The following is a 17333-nucleotide window of genomic DNA, read 5'->3' as shown; positions in this document are numbered from 1 at the left end:
AGTAAAAGTTCAAATACATTCATTCTTCTCTTGTAGCAAAATATGATGCACTTCTGGTGGAAATGTGAGTAGCAGCATGATTATAATTCTTCTGTTGCGTCCTGTAATGGTTTTTATTGTGCTGACTTTTCATAGATTTTATTTCTTGGTAAACTTTTCTTTCACTTTCTTTTTTGGGCTTAATGTTGCCTTCACATAAAATGCCATTTTCATATCTGACAGCAGAGTCTGACTGTAAGAACAGTGGTTCATGAAAAAGAAGTTGAGCTTCCTATTGTTGGTGTCCAAAATGACAACTGCATTTTGTTTTGCCATTCCATACTCAGACAGTTGCTGTCAAAACTTTATAACTTTCTGGAGAGAGTTAAGTGTAAGCAGACAGAAAGAATTTACTTCCAATAACAGAAGCAAAACATGATTTCCAGGTGTTTTTTTGAGATGTAAAATATACTTGGCATTGTAATTTCATCAAGGGTGACTTCCAATTGAGTTATAATTTTCACTGAGTATGCCTGCTTTGGTTTTATTTTCTTCTTCTTTAATTTGCTTACTTTTAGCAATTTGAGGCAGCAGATGTGCTATATAACCCTTGGGTTTGCTATATAACCTTTGATGTGCTCTATCACCTTTGTGCTATATAACCAGAGAATCATTACATCCAATTAAATCTCTGAAGTAGATGTCTCTTTACTGTTCTTTTTATGTTATAATAATTTTCTCATCTTCCTACCACAATTATTCCACTTCTTGATCGTCACTTCTTGAATCTCAGCTGTTAACTTTTTGTAGCTTCTCCTGTTCACTGTTAGGAATCCAGTTATCTTTGCGAATCTAACCCAAGTCATATCTGACAATAGGATTTAGGTGGATTTCAGACCTAGATATTTTATTCAACTAATAACTCAAATGCAATAAGTCTACTGTTCTGTGGAATAAATGACATGCTGTAGAACAAATATTAAAAGAAAAATAGTTTTCTCTCATTTACTTCATACTCTTTCCAGCTCCTTTATTGATCGCTGTAAAAGCCCTCAGGATAAACATGGGCAATAGCAGGAAACAGTGTTATGAGTATGTTCTGGGTTTGTCAAAACTTAATCTGCTTCATACTAGGTGGACCTGGGGCTGTTTTTCGGATTTGTGCTGAAAACAATGGTGATAATACAGAGAGTTTTCATTGTTTCTGGAGGTGGGGAGAGTACACAGCTGGGACAGCTGACCCCAACGGACCAATGGGTTACTATAGAATCCAGATTCAATAAAGCTGGAAAAGACCTCTAAGATCATCAAGTCCAACTTTGTTGCCCTTATTTAGAAGACAAAAGCTGACCTTTCCAGTGCCATTGTGTCTTTCTTGTAGTGAGGGGCCCAAAACCAAACAAAGGATTTGAGATGCAGCCACACCAGTGCCCCTCATAGTGCCTCACCAGTACATGGAAGTCTGAACCTGAGCTTTCCAGTGCAAAGAAGATGAAAAGGCAGTTGTATTCAATTTGGTTATTGAGATTTTGGGAGTGGGAAGGATCATGTCGTTGTGCTTCATGTTAAATATCAACTGTGGAACATAGAAGATTTTATTTTTATTTTTCTTTGAAATACATCCTGCTCTGAAAAAAATATTGTATAGTTCTACAGAACAAGTATCATACTATTTGGTTACTTTTCTAAAACATTCTCTCTGCAACCACTGGTAGAACCAAACCCTAATATTTTAAGCTATCTTACACCTTTTGACTCAATATTTACAGGCAAGCTAATCACTCTATACTTTCCCAGCTTCTCCAAGTATCCAAAATATGAATGCATGACACTGAGACTATGAAACTTTTGTAATAAGGAATGGGACAAATAAGTTGATTATACAGTCAAACTATAAGGGTATATATGATGTGTATAAACTTGAAAATGTAATTTGATTATGTTATAAAAATAACACCATAATTACAGTGAAAATGTGATGAAAAGAGCCTTAGGTTGTCAAGAAAGTGCTGTAAGATGCAATTTGGAATAGATTGCAGCAATGCTGTATGTATCAGTAACAGGGTATTGATCATGCACTGGCTTATGATGAAGAACACAGTGGAGACTTTCAGCCGGAAATACTAAGTGACCCTCACATGGGAGACTGCATTATTCCTTATGAACAGACCACCCCTTCCTTAAGGACTTATTTATTTTAAATATGTAATAGTATTCTTTCTTAGTGACATACTACTTTTATGGTATGATTTATCCCTGAAGTGTATTTTCTTTGACAAAGAAAATATTAACTGTCTAGTACCAATGAAATACCCTGAAATATGAAAATATCTCACTAAATATCATAAGTTGGGTTTTTCCCCAGAATGAGCAAGGGAATATGTATAGTTTGTAAGAACAGAGAAAGCCAAGCAATTTCTCTTTGCACTTCTGTAGTTAAACATACTGTGGTTTTCATTTGCTCACCATTAACTGAATTCTGTAAAATACTGTGTATTTTCAGAAATATGTGTGTCATTGGAAAGAGCATTTGTGATTTTTTTTTGAAAACTAGTAATGGAATAAATAGCAAGTAAGGTCAAGGGTTTTTAGGCATATCATGAATAGCATAGTACATGCTCAAATCTAACAAATATTGTACTCAAAAGGACTACACTGATGTATAAACAAACCCTCATCTAAGGTAGGATTAAGTCATTTGGGCAGCTGATTTTCTTAGAACACTTCAATTGTCTTATTGTCTTCCCTCACTTCATGAGGATGATTTTTGGTGAAATGAACATGTTCTTACTGTACTAATGTGACTAGATTTTTTTATCAGAGTAATTTTTTTTTTCTAAAGCTGTATATTAAGATGCAGATTTGAAAAGAAGACCAATGTTTTCTGATTCATTAACAAATGAACACTAGCAATTTTTCTTCTGCTTGTATTCAGCAGTTGCAGAATTCTTTTAATTAAAAAAATAAACAAAACATGATAAATATGTCACATCATGCACAGTAATGCCCAAATTTTTTGTTATTTTCTTTCTCAAATTTGGTATTGTGTAGGTGTAGTGGCTTGATCTTGAGTCCCCTCACTGAGTCCCCTCTCCTGTGGGACCTGAAGAAAATGGAAGGCAGGAAAATATTGGGCAGAAATAAGAATACTTTAATTAAGAAAGCAAAAGTTGTGTGCCAGCCATGAAAATGGCTGGCATTAAATGCAGTGGTTCGGCTTCTCCAATGGGTGCAGCTCCGGCCAGCCCTGCCGCCACTACAACCAGGGGGCCACTTTGCCAGAGGCGTGGGCAAACCCGACCACGGTGCGGATGGTGCGCAGAATAGAAAGGCGGGACTCTCAGGATGTGCAACCAAGGGGTGCGTGGTCCCCAAGGCAGCGCTCCGAGGAGAGACACTGACCTCGGAATGCCACGGCTCTTTATTGAGTGGGTTACAGGGGTGGGATTGCGTGGGACCAATCACAACCTTTTGCCAATGTATAATGAGGGAATGCACCACTTTTGAACCAATAATAAGTAACTTGGGGAGGAGGAATACATGATGAGGGGGTGGGGAAGTTATATAACTTAAAGATTGACACTTAACAGAAAAGTGGTAAACAACTATTATGGGATAGGGTTACCAGGACAACCAAGGTTTTGGCGGGAAAGTCTGGGGGAAGGGGGGAAGGAGAGAAGGGGAGAAGGAGAGGGAAGGAGAGGCCATCTTAAACAATAGTAATAATTACAAAATTATAAAACACAAATTATAAAACCAAACTGGAGCAGTGAAAACCCAATTGGAATTGAATTTAAGCACCACCACAATTAAATAAGTTAAGTTTTCTTCAGTCTGATGAGCTTGAATATATGAAATTATGTGGACCGCCCCCTCCTCCCCATTGTTAACGTAAAAAACCCAAAAGGCCTGATAGTTTGGAATCAACAATATTCAAAGATATAAACATATAAGTGAACATTTCAGGGGTGAGGTCCCACTAGATCTGCTGTTTACACACAGAGAAGAGGAGGTGGGAAATGTGATCAAAGGTCTTCTTGGGCACAGTTACCATGACATGATAGAATTTGCAATATTTGGTGAAGTTAGGAGGACTGTTAGTAAAACCTCTACCCTGGGGGAGATTTTGGTCTGTCCTGGACACTTATTCACCAAGTCCATTGGAAAGCAGCCCTTAAAAACAAAGGAGCCCAGAAAGGCTGAACATTTTAAGGAAGAAATCTTGAAGGTAAGACTACAGGCCATTAACACAAAGAAATGTGTGTGTTATCTTGTTAGCCAGACTATGATTTTTTTTTCCCCCCATGTAGGTCTGAGAATCTGTTAATCTTGCTAACACTCCTAATTTTACAAGATGATGGATTAATTATCAGCTGTAATTAAAAAATCTGATCACAAAAGCATTCCAGTGTACAGAGATGGTACAAGACACCCATTAGCTCTACAGATCTAAGTGGGAAGTACTGGGCTAGGTAGGTCTGTTCCAATCTCCAGACAAAAAGGAGACTAAACTGACACCATAATGTTTTGATGATTTGCTGTTTGCTGGCTACATTTTGGCAGATCATTACTAATTTTCAAAGAAGCTATTAAAAGTCCCCTTCAGTACACAGTGTTTTAAATACCCTTGAGGAAAGCATCATGTCAGACTGATATGTTATCATGCAGGTTGTCTATTCAGAAGTATGGGTTAGCATTTGAAGTAACCACAAAATGCGCCCCTATGAGATCACATGAAAGTAAAAACTGTTTTACCTATTCACTGCCCCTGACACTGTGAAAGACTTACCATAAATTAATGGCATTTTTCTGTGGTTTGCTTGTAGCTGTAGTCTCAGGCTAAGTACATCAAGTCTAATTAAAGACTGCAGAATAATTGACCAGATTAATAAATAATATTAATTATTATTAATAATAATGCAGGATAAATGTTTGTAATATATTCCCTACCTACAAGGGGAAAGCCTCAGTCCAGTCATTTCAGCCTGGACAGATAAATTGATAGCATCTGTGATTACAGCTATACCTGAAGACAATAAACATGACTAACAAAAGGATGACCTACAGAGTTTTGATATGGAAAAAAATATCCATCAACATAATTTCTGACTACTTGCTTCATTCCTGTAATTTTAAATACTAAATAAACCCTTATGATATTGTGGAGAAGTAGGTCAGAACCTCATAAAAATACAGCCACCTATCTCTAGTACAGTACAGAAAATTCATCACTTGTGTAACTGTACCCCATGGAATTACTGTAGACATAAGCAAGCCAGTATTTTGATAGTAGTGTAGTCCAATTGAGTAGTTATAAATTTCTAATGAGCTAATGAGGAATTATAATTTCAGTTTTCAAAATTGAAATAAAAAATACTTTTCGCATGCTGTACTCATGTTTGCTGCTCACCTCTGTCCTCAGCAGAGCCCCAGATCTATTCCAAAAAAGTGAGATGTTGTACACAGCAAAATACAGAATTTATAAGTATGTGAAGTTCTCATACTAAATTTGTGATTTTGTGCTAAAAAAGGGCCTATTTTCTATCAAAAATTGGAAACCTCCATTTTCACCTCATTCAGCTCATATGAAGACAAGTTATTTTTTGATGGGATAGGAGTATCTCATGGCATTTCCTGTTGATTCTCACAGATGAGGTGGAGTTTTTCCTTCCTTGTTGTACTTAGCTGTATATTTAAAAAGTAATACACCTGTTCAGGTGTATATGCACTTGAGTGAGATAAAGGAATTGACTCAAAGCTAGTAAATAAATATATTTCTGGTATGGAATTCTGTTGTGTTGTAGGTGTCTTTTCTGGAAATGAGTGTGACATAAACATCAAGGTTGACAGTCATTGTCAAAATGTTGTATTCTATTAAATTATATTAATAAATAACCCCTTTGGAACATATTTACTGATTTTAAGCACTTTATTCTGTAACTTCTCTGTTAATCTGACCCTCCAAAGTAATACATGTGACTGTGGGATGTTCTGAAACCAGATGGCTTTGTTTCAGCTACTACACCATTTTATAGCCAAACACACATACTTGAAAAGATTTATTTGCTCAGTATTGTTTAAATGTGTCCTTTTTTACTCATTTGCCTAATCCTGATGGGTCTCCATTACAGTCCAGAATGATTAAGCTACCTCTTTCAGGAGCTTGCATGAATGGAAGAAGATGTCATGTCTAGTTACAGTGTTTTGGTGCTTTTACTTTTTCTTTCCTTGTTAGAGTCATTGATAAATGGTTATATGTCAACCTAAGAGGAGACAAAACTGCCCTGATTCTCCCAGAAACTCCTGATTACTCACCTATGGACAAAATGTATCAAAATAATTACTGCCATAGCTTCAATTCTGTACCAGTCTAAATTAATTTACTGGAAATAAATGTAATTTGCAAAGATCTACTAGTTGTGAAATAGAGACTGGAAAGATCTATTGTGATAAATTATATGTTTTCTTCTTTCTGGTACTTGTTCAGAGACTTTTGCTTTCTTCCAAAATTAATTAACTCAATAATGATCCAGTAGTCATTAAAAAAGGATCTGGCTTCTTCAGAAGCTACATTCTCCTGAGAAACAGAAAATACAGGATCTGAGACATCACTGACCTTTACTCTTCTTCCTCTACCACCCTTGTAATTAGACATAGCAAATGACAAAAAGGGTGGAACCAATTAGTACAAAAAACTCTTGAAAAGTCTGCATCACATTTGTTAAATCTTAGGCATATTTTCCTGTATTAGCTGTTATAATTACAAACTATAGCATAAATTTTGCTTACACTGTAATAACAATTTTCTTTTTCTGTGTATATATATATATATATATGTATATGTATAAAAGTATGGTTTAGTAACAAATAATATCACAAGAATAATTCTTTTGCTTCTCCCAAAACAGCATCAATACAATTTAATCTGGCACAGGAAGCATGTATTAACTCTCCTGTTTTATTTTGATCTAATTTTTAGGAATACTTCCAGGGAGAGTAATTTTGTATTGCTTACTACTTTTACCTGAAAAAAGACCAACAGTGTGCAATTCCAAAGTTCATACTTTATAGTCTTTTTTCCAATCACACACACCTTCTCCTAAAAGAAAATTTACCAAGTTATTAGGTGCCTGGTTTTACCCTGGCTTTTATCTTGTTTCTCAGGAGCTGTAACATATGCTGGTTTTTATTTTTGCCATTTGAAAACGTGAAAATAAATGGGAAATATTTTCTGTATGGTAGGTTGCATAAGTGCAATACCTTGTTCTTCTACTAAATCATTTCCATCAAGGCCTAGAAGTTTCCCCACAGCCATGTTCAAAATCAAAATCAATAATTTTTCCCTCTCATATAGAAAACAGTTCATCTCTGTATGAAATGGTAGAAAATGACACTAAGCAGATTTACTCTTGCATTTGCTCAGAGGGCAATTAGGGACAGAGCAACATCCTGATGCCTAGTGAACTGTGACTTGAACTAAAGCAAATACCAGACTAATTTAGATTTTTGTCTGTGTTCTGGATTTTCCTTTCTACTGCATCAGAAAATAAGATTTGCCCCTTATTTCACTTTGAAATCTCATTGAGTCTCTATGAGCAAAACATGCTGTGCTGGAATAATATACATTTTAAAATTTATTCCTTGATATTTAAATTAATTTCTCTGCTGGCCACATTTCTGTCTCAGTCTTCTAAATGTCTATTGGCAGATAGTATAAAAATGCTAATGTACACCTGTTTCTTTAAAGAAAATGGTCATAAAAGTCATTAATTCATTCTGAGATAAGAAACAAAACCTCAAGAGATGTTGTATTTAATATTCAGATATGGATTGCTTTGATAGAAGTGCTTTATCACTTATAACAAAACATGCATGGTTAGTGTAAGAAGATTATAAGGCATCAGACACCTAATAATGAAGATTAGGTCATGGATAACAAAATTACTGTAAGTATTTGAAAAACAGAAATCAAAGTGCAAATCCTTCTAAATTAGGTTTAGTCCCAAACACCATTGATATCTCCTCATATTGTTGAAATATGAATGTATAGTATTAAAAGGCTAACATCCTCTTACAGAAGTAGTCTAGCTGTCAGGGTGTAGTCAATAGTAAAAATAAACATAAAACCTGAAGAACTGTGAACTCTATGGCACACAGTCACTCTGCATCCTGGGAGAATGGGAGAACTCTAGCAACAGACTGTAGCAGAACTAATGTTTATATTGCTTTTCCACTGGATCAAAAGCAGACAATACTCATTACTAAAGGAAATCATCTCCTGAATTTTTAGAAAGGAGGGTTTTATTATTTCTATGACTAATTATATATTCCCTGACATGCCCAGGAAATAAGGTTACCAATACTGAAGTGGTCAAAAGAAGTACAGTATAAAATCACAGAGAAGTCAGTATCATAACTAGAGAAAAATTTTCTTCCTTAACTTCTCTGATAAAGGTCAAAATTACAATGGATGACTTCTAATTTTAGTAGCATATTCTTCAAAATAGTAATACAAATGTATAGGTGAAGCTTTGCCAAAGTCCAATAGATATCTGAAACAAAGTGTCTTTCATGATTTTACCAGCACCACTGTCAAACTAAGGTATTCATATGTTTGTGTGATATTACTTTTACACGACAGTTATAGAACATAACTGATGACTGCAGGGCTATAACCCAAAAAAATTTTAACAGTAAAAGAGCTGATGTTCCTTAGTATCACTCATCTTTCCTTCTCTGTCTTTGCTGTGCCTGAGAAAGAAAAACATGCAGATCTATCAAAAAAGAAATGCTAAGGCAATTTTAAAAATAAATCAAATGAAACCTGAAAAACCAATTCTTTAAAGTACCTCTTAAAAGGCTCCTATGGACAAACTTTCAAGAGGTAGAGCAAAGATATTACATTAAAGAAATTTTTCTTATTTTGTTATTAATGTAAAATAATTACTTTGTATTTAGTATAAAGAAATGAAAAGTTTTAATTACATTGCCACTCCGGTTTTAAGGGGAAAAATTCACTAGTCATACTGCTGACATAATTTACTCTAAAGAAGTTATTCCCTTCACCTTTGACACCAGTGTTGCAAGAGGAATTTACTTTCCAAGGAAGAAATTTTATTCTGCTAATAATATGGCTAAAGTTTGCGTTAAGGGATCTTCAGGATTTTTTGGTGTTTTTTGGGGGGAGACAAATTAAAAAAAAATAAAATAAACCCTCTTCTCCTATCCAGTTTCCAATATTGGCGGTTCTCCAAAGTGAGTTACACTCTGAAATGGAGTGCACGAAAAAAAACCCAAACCAAACCAAACCAAACCAAAGCAAACCAAACAACAAACCTTCCAAAATAAAAAAAAATGTCCCCGAAACAAACAAACAAACAAGCAAACAAAAAAAAAAAAACCCAAAAAATCTAAGTAACAAAAAAAGTCCCTATTTATATTTTTGTCTCTCTTGGCTAATTAATAGTCGGCTGACTATCACCGCTGACTATAATCTATCAATTGCTATCAAAAAAGTAAACGTAACTTAGTCCAAATTTAATTTTCAGATTTCTACTTTAATTGCTATTCCAGCTCTGCAGCCTACGATAATCTTTATCATAAGACTTTCTGAAGCAGCACAGATGAACAACTTTGTTAGATGTTGCAACTTGACTTGTACACTGTGTATAAAAAAGGAGAGTTCTCATGCTCTAGTTAATTAATTGGATTATGCCTTCAAAAGGATTGGCACTTCGTATGCCCTTATTCTAAGCACTTTTTAAGAAAGTTTGCAGAATACTCTTCAGAAGCATAACCTAAAGATGAACTTTCAACTTGTGCAATATCACAGCTTTCTGTGATACTAGAAAAGGCAGTTTTAGAGGGCAGAAAGAAATGTTAAGAAGATGATGTGCCATACTTTTATGAAGTGTGACATCTAAGGAATAGATGAAGTATTAGACATAGCATTATGCAAACATTTTTGCTGATTATATATATTTGTATTCCATAATACATTAGTTTTTGGTCCTATGTTACCTTAGGAATAGCCTGAATGTTAATTTAGCACACAGGAAAGGACACTGAATCTAACTGGACTAGCATAAAAAATTCTGCCTGAAACTAAAAATACTTTCCCATCATGGACAGTAATTTTCCTCAGAGAAGATCTGTCTTGTTGTCTTGGTTTTGAAAAGACTGGTGTCTGAATGGAGAATTCAAATCCCCTCCCTCTGAATTTTTATAATTTTGAAAATTAAGGGGGCTCTCAGGCAAAGTTATGTGGATAGGAATAACAATTCTTGAATAGTATGTAAACAAGGCAAAACAAACAGCAACAGCTACAGCATTAACAACAAGAGGGAACCAGGAACCCAGCAACAGCTTTCCTTGACCACCGGCACTCTCTCCTTGGGTGCAGTTCTGGTCACAGCCAGCAGGGGCGCTAGCGGGCTCCTGGCGGGTGAGGCAGGTGCGATGATCCGCACATGGCTGCAGGGGGCGCTGTGGTGTGGGCTTGGGGGGCACGCAGTAATGGCGGCTCGGCCCAGATGGGAAGGGATGGAAGAGATGGATCAGGAACTCCAGAGCTGTGGCTGAAGACGCAGAAGGACTTGGCAGGCAGGGGCTGAGGGCTACAGAGTCAAGAAAAGTGCAGTACTAAAGAAGCGGCAGTGGTGGGACAGGGCCGGCACAGCTCCAGCAGGGCAGGAGGAGGCGAGCACACAATTCCTGAGCACACGAGCAGATGGTGGTAGATTTCCTAGGTCCAGACTTGGTGCTGACAGTAAACAACAGCTTGGTTGTCTCCCTTCCCATGCTGAGAGCAAGAGAGAGCAGTTGCCCCAGTCCTGTCCTTTTCCTGCCCCCTTTTCCTGGTATTTCCCCCTCTGAGACAAACTCTCAGATACATTCCTTTGGCCCCTTTGTTCTGCTTAAGTACCTATAACTACCCAGTAGTTAGTTTCCTAGCAACTTATGGGAAAAAATTCTGTAAGTAAAAAAGAAACAAATTTAACCCTCAACACCTGTACTCATATGCTTGATCATTGTGTTCCAAATAACTCTGAGACAAAATTTAATTTATTTTCAGGTTTTTTCCTATCATTTCACTTGAATAGAACACATAGGAAGGACTAAGGGAAAGATTAGCAATTTCTAGGTATGTTCAGACCTGTAAAAATTCTAAATGCACACCAAACATAGCCAGTCAAAACCTACCAGAAATATTGAAAACTGTGATTAGCTGAATATTATATTTACAAGTTTTCACTAATCCCAGGTTTTAAAAAAATTAACTAATGAATATTTGTGGAAATCAGTAGTGATTGCTGTAGAAGATATTTGCAGAATGAGAGATTTACAAAAGTGCACAGTAGACTGTAAAAGGATTTCAGCTGAATGACTGACTAAATGGACTGTTTGGCCTTTTAGATGTCTACAGGTGAGGAGTCTGCAAAGGGTGTACAGATGTGGTTAAACATGCTCCACTCTGATAGCCCACCTTCAAGCTATCCTTTTCTCAGACCCCAGATTTCCCTTTTTAATGGTGACACCTAGATACTTAGAAATTCCAGTGATCAGAATAATTCTGGTACATTAAACATGTCTTAACACCTGATAAAATTTTATTTCTTAGATGAAACTACCTACCGTTAGCCTGAGGAATATTTTCCAGCTATGTGATTCTGGGGGAGGAGACTGTACAGAGTATTTATTTAGAGCTATACACATTCAGGGGATTGTCACACATCGTCATGCACATGAAAACGTTCACATATCAATGGAAAGAGTATCCCAAATGAGATATAAACTTGCTTGAGGGCAGAGGAATAACATTTTTATTTAACCTTCTGTTGTTAATTCTTCTCTTGGGAGGGAAATAAATGGGATTTGACGTTTCAGGCAGATGAAGTACTTGATTTTTACTAAAACTTTGTTGACTGTAAAATGCTTGAGGGCAAAATAATGGTGCTTTACAGCTCAAAATTGTTTCAGAACAGGAAAAACATAGTTTTGTAATAAAAGTAATATTTAATGATACGCATTTTATGCTGCCACAAGATTTTCCATTTCAAGAGATTGTTTAAATCTGCAGGCATACACAATATTCCATTACCTGACATTCAACATGAAGAAGAAAAAAAGTTACTTCCTTGCCTTGATATCAGAGGCATGACCATCCAATATTAATTTATCTATAATTCTGATGAAAATAGCATGACTGATACATTTGGTATATAAGCCCTTTTTTTCAAACATTGAAAGATCAAAATAAACACTAAGTCACTAAGCCTAAGAAGTACTCAGAAGCTGAGAAAAAAAAATTAATAAAGTGATTAATATTTAAAACTTGTCTAGAAAGAGCTGTCTTTAATATTTATATGGCATCATAAAACTGTACCAGAAATGCTAAATACTGCAGAAATACTTAAAATCCAGAAAGCAAGTCTGTGTCACTAAAACCCTTTTTCTTAGACAGCTTCATTGCAAATTCTTGCTTCTTTGCAAAGTTTTATGCAGAAAACCCTTGCCTAGCAGAATTCCAGATGAATTGCTTAAATAGCTGTTGAAACACCAAAGACATTTATTAATTGCTTTTATGCAACTTCTGAAATTAATTTTGTAGCTGATTTGGTTTACAGAATGAAATAACAAAAATCCTTTTATTTCATATTTTTTACCCAACCCTAATAGGAAATAAAATATTTCATAATGGGCTTAAAGATCATTAATTCAGACTGATAAACATCTGATTTGTCCTATTAAGGAAGCCAATGAATAAGAAGAAATAGAAAAGCCAACAGATTATGAATTGATCTTATTTTATCCTCCCACTTTCTGTGTTTTCTGACTGCTACATAAGAAGTGATAGTACTAATTTGATGGTATGACATCTTTGCACCCTGTTGATGTCTCTGTGAGCTCACTTCGAGTCAGACACACACTTTGAGGGCAAGACATTGTCATAGTGCCTTCCATGAAAGAGCTGTCTGAAAACTTTAACTAGCAATGGAAATAACCAAATCACTGGCTTTGCACTTTTATGTGTTAGGCAGGGTCCACAGAAGGAATAGCACATGATGAGAACAGGAAGTGTTAAATCTTTCTAATTTTATATTTGAGGACAGTACTGGGAAATGCATTCGTTCATTTGAGAGGCAAGCAATTTCCAAGACATTGGTGTTTCTTGGACTTCGAGTTTTTGTATGGTGTCTGTATCTCTGTGGGAATACAGCTTAGAAGCAGGACTCCAAGTACTGTTGATCTCATTACAGGAGTAGATGTGCTAGAGGGCCACAAGCGCTGGCAAGTTGAGGCAAGACCTTGAAGGAGGAAGAAGTCAGGGTGTATGTATATATGCAAGACAGTACAGGACTGTACAAGTTTGTACTAGCCCATAGTTAAGCAATGTTACTAAGAGCTTGAAAGGTATATGAACCAGCAGTGTGTTCAATAAAATCAGACCAGCAGTGTGTTCAATAAAATCAGCTTCATGATGCAAGCCATGGGGACCCTGTCTCTTCAATTGCCATACAGTCTCATTTCTCCTTTCAGTTTTATGAGGAAAATCCAAAATTTCATCACATCGTCTGTTTCTGAAACTGGACCACAATCATGTTGATCTTACTCTATCCCAGGATTATGTTGATTGTATGGTGGTGCTGGTGTGGTGTGCAGCTTAACTTTTGCTCAGTCCGGTACTATCAGTCAACTTGTATGGGAAGAATGAAGTGTGAAAAGCCCCAATATACATAGAGCATTCCCTAAAATTTTAAGTTGCTCAAAGCAAAAATGTAACAAAAATTAATTACTATGATTGATGGTCTGCAACAGCGAAACATAATGAATTGCAAATCTAAAACTAGTACTCCCTTCTATACCAAGAAGAAAGTTTTATTGAGGAGAAACAGCAGCACTGATCAGGCAGAGCATCCTAAACCAGGGGAGACTTGACTGTGGCACCTACTCTCTGCTTTCCCTTGGTTTCTCTTCTTATATGGGAAGGATCTTCTATTTAGACTTCTGTATTTTCATCAAATATAGAATATTTACATATGTTGGATGTATGATCTTTATTTACCTTAATCTAGTGCTACTCAGCTCCGAGTTTTCCTTTAGTGATCAAAATTTAGTGATCTAATCTGTGTTAGAACTTCAACTGCACTATGAAATGTTTCTGGATGAAGTATTAAATTTTTAATTTATGGTACAGAATTTAAAGCATCTAATTTATAAGAGAGCATTGAAATAGTTTGCTTTACCGTCTCTGTTCAAGACAATGTGCTGGTATTCAAACCATTCCATGAAAATACATATTTAATTTTTTTGTAAGCCCTTGGCTCTTGGTGATGACTGCAGTTTATTCACACAAGCGAGAGTTTACACATGGGAAACTCAAGATACAAAAATATAAAATTCAAAGTGATCTCTAATTTTGAATAGCTGATATCAAATATTGAAGAGCATTTTGCCAAAAGTTTTAATTGATGTATTTAATCATAGTTTCCATTGTGTATCACTTCAAAACTCTTGTAGATAAGAAGCAAAAGGCTATCATTTCAAGTCTCCAGAAAATGACACACCTGGTTTCCTGACTATTTTGGAGCTTAAAAAATATCAACTCCAACTCCAAACTTAGTTCACACGAATAATAATGAGACAATTATAAAGGAGGCCCTGTATTCTAATTTCAGTTGTAAAAATACACCTTATCTCACTCTAATCCCATTTTGTTCTGATAATAGTCTAAAATGCTTTTAAACTCTACCCACTTAGTGGAGCAACCCTGTTGGTCCTAAATATCCCACACAATTAAACTTTTGATAAAAATAGTGTATTTTGGTAATGCAGTTAGGTTGTTTCTTTTAGGAAGAGGCTAACAGATGAACAAGTAATTTAAAATCTCTTTCTAATATTCAGATGATAAGGATTGTATTAAATCTTCCAGTATCCACGATCTAGTGCTCATGTAGATGGACAATGCTCTAGAAGATACTATTTATCTTGCGCTCAGAAACTCTCCCTTCATGACTTTGCTATCCGTATTTCTTTCCCTGGGAACTTGCAGTTTTGTCACTAAAAAATACTTCTACTGAAAGTAAATCTCTGTGAATGCATGGCCTGCTGATAAGAGAGATGAGGTCTGGTAGGCAGGAATAGAGAGCATGAAAAGATTGCCAAATCCCCTCGTCTCTCCACTATCAATATTAGTGCTCTTGGTAGTTTTTTCCAGTTTTGATTACAAAGGAAGTCATTGACACAGTAATTTGTGAAATTAGTAATGTACTTCAGATACCTGATGCTGCAGTATAACAAAAGCAACTTAAAATTACTAATTTTTACCCATTTTTATGAGTCATCCATTTTAATTTAATGGCTATGTTTTTAAAAGCCATTTCAGATATGCAAATATGTGAAAACTTTGTTAGAAACTCAATGAGGTTTAAGTACAAAACATAATCTGACAGAAACAATAGTGTTGAAAATTACAAGCAGATGGGAAAAGAATAAAATAGAAAAACAATTTTCCTGCTAGGACACTATATTGTTTAAAGTTTGGTATAAATTATGTCTTTTGTCAGAATCAGGACACAAATTTTAAAGATAAACAAAGCAAAAATGTAGGTTATAACTAAAAGCAATTGCTATTCTGTGCTTGGAAATATTCAATGATCAGTATTTAAATATAAAACATTGCTAAGCTAGGACTTCATTCAGACAACTGAGATGTTATCACATAGAGTTCAAATTTTTAATGATGTCTGAAAAATGGAACAGTAAGGGAAAAAACCTATGCTTCTGCTAAAATTTTAAGCAACACATATCTGCTCTACACTTCATGAAAAATTTGCTAGATGTGGCAAATATGGAATAATTTACAATGGGCTCATAGATTCAAATCTATGAATCTACTTTTCAGCAGAACCTTCTTTTATTTTTGGAATGGATTATACAAAATAGATCAGCTGAATGATAAAGGAAAATTTAGAATTATGGCAAGCGATTAGCCATTATTGGCGTATCTATTTTTACAGAAAAATATTGAAAGATCGTTTTTAACATATTGAACTTCGACTTCACTACATTTTTAAAAATATGTATGTAGCAGGAATATTTAATACTTTTCACAACCTCTTTTCTTGTGCTTTACTGCATAATTTCTTTCATCATTCCCTGAAACACTAGATGTTGTTCTATGAAATGATGCAATCAAACCAAATTATTTTGGAACATAATAGCTCAATGCTCACATGCTGATTACTCAAAGGTATTTTTCTGTCTGATAAGGCCCTTACATTCTGCATCTCTATTTTAAGAGAATAGCATAAGGATACAGGTCTTGTCTAATGCCAATGAAGTCAACAGAATGAATCCAGCTTACTTCTTTGGATGAAGCCATAGCTCCGTACAGACATCTAATGTTTCAATGTTGATGCAAATCTTAATCAGAAATATTAAGATATTTATGTTTTAGCTTCAGCTGTAAGGCATGAGGCAACTTGATGATAGTGTTTTTAGTTTTTCAATGAGAAAAGTATACCTATCAACTTGAATTTTAATAACTTTAATACCATCAATGAACTTTAAAGACGTCTATCTGCTGGATTTATAAGGTATGTTAAAACTCTAAAATTTCATACAGATATTAATGTGGCATTTCTCAGATCTTTACACAGAGAAATAAAATTTATTATAATCTTTTTCACTGAGACATCAATTTGTAAGACAGAAACACAGATGTTATTTCTCCCCAATATTAGAAAGGTGGTTTTGTTAAAGTGTCCTTCTGTTGATCTCAGAGCTGTGTATGGGGAAGACTTAGCAGTGACTTCAGGGGCACTAGGATTTCAAACATTATTATTAGATAATTCTCAACATGTTTCTTTTTAAAACTTCTCATTAAAGAAAGTGAATAAAAAGAATATCCAAACATCACTTCCAGTGTACAGCATTTTCCTATCCTTTGTGTGGAAGGAGTGGAGAATGATGTACATCTGAAGCAACCAGAATTTTTTAAGATTGCTGAGTCTACATTAAGAGTAGTTGAACACCCATAAATATCTAGCAATATCAAGAGCATTCATTTTTCCAAATTTATTTCTTATGTTAATTATTTGGAAAGCAGTCTAGGCATGTTAGTGGAATGACAATGAATATATAAATACCTGCAGAGTACTAAAACTAAGGAGGAGAGAGAAAGAGGTAAAAAGTTTGTAATCATAAACACTAAACATAATGAAAGTAAGAAGAAAATGTGGCCAATCCTTCTTTACCCTCAGAAATATGTATCTACTATGCAATAAATCTATTTGAATGACAGCTATAGTTTTAAGAGGTTCACAGAAAATGAAAAAAGTAGCATCTGAGAA

This window comes from Zosterops lateralis (genome assembly GCF_965231275.1).
Source record: "Zosterops lateralis genome assembly, chromosome: 3".
In the NCBI taxonomy this organism is placed as follows: Eukaryota; Metazoa; Chordata; class Aves; order Passeriformes; family Zosteropidae; genus Zosterops; species Zosterops lateralis.
The sequence above is the reverse complement of the archived record's forward strand: the minus strand, read 5'-3'. Positions refer to the sequence as shown.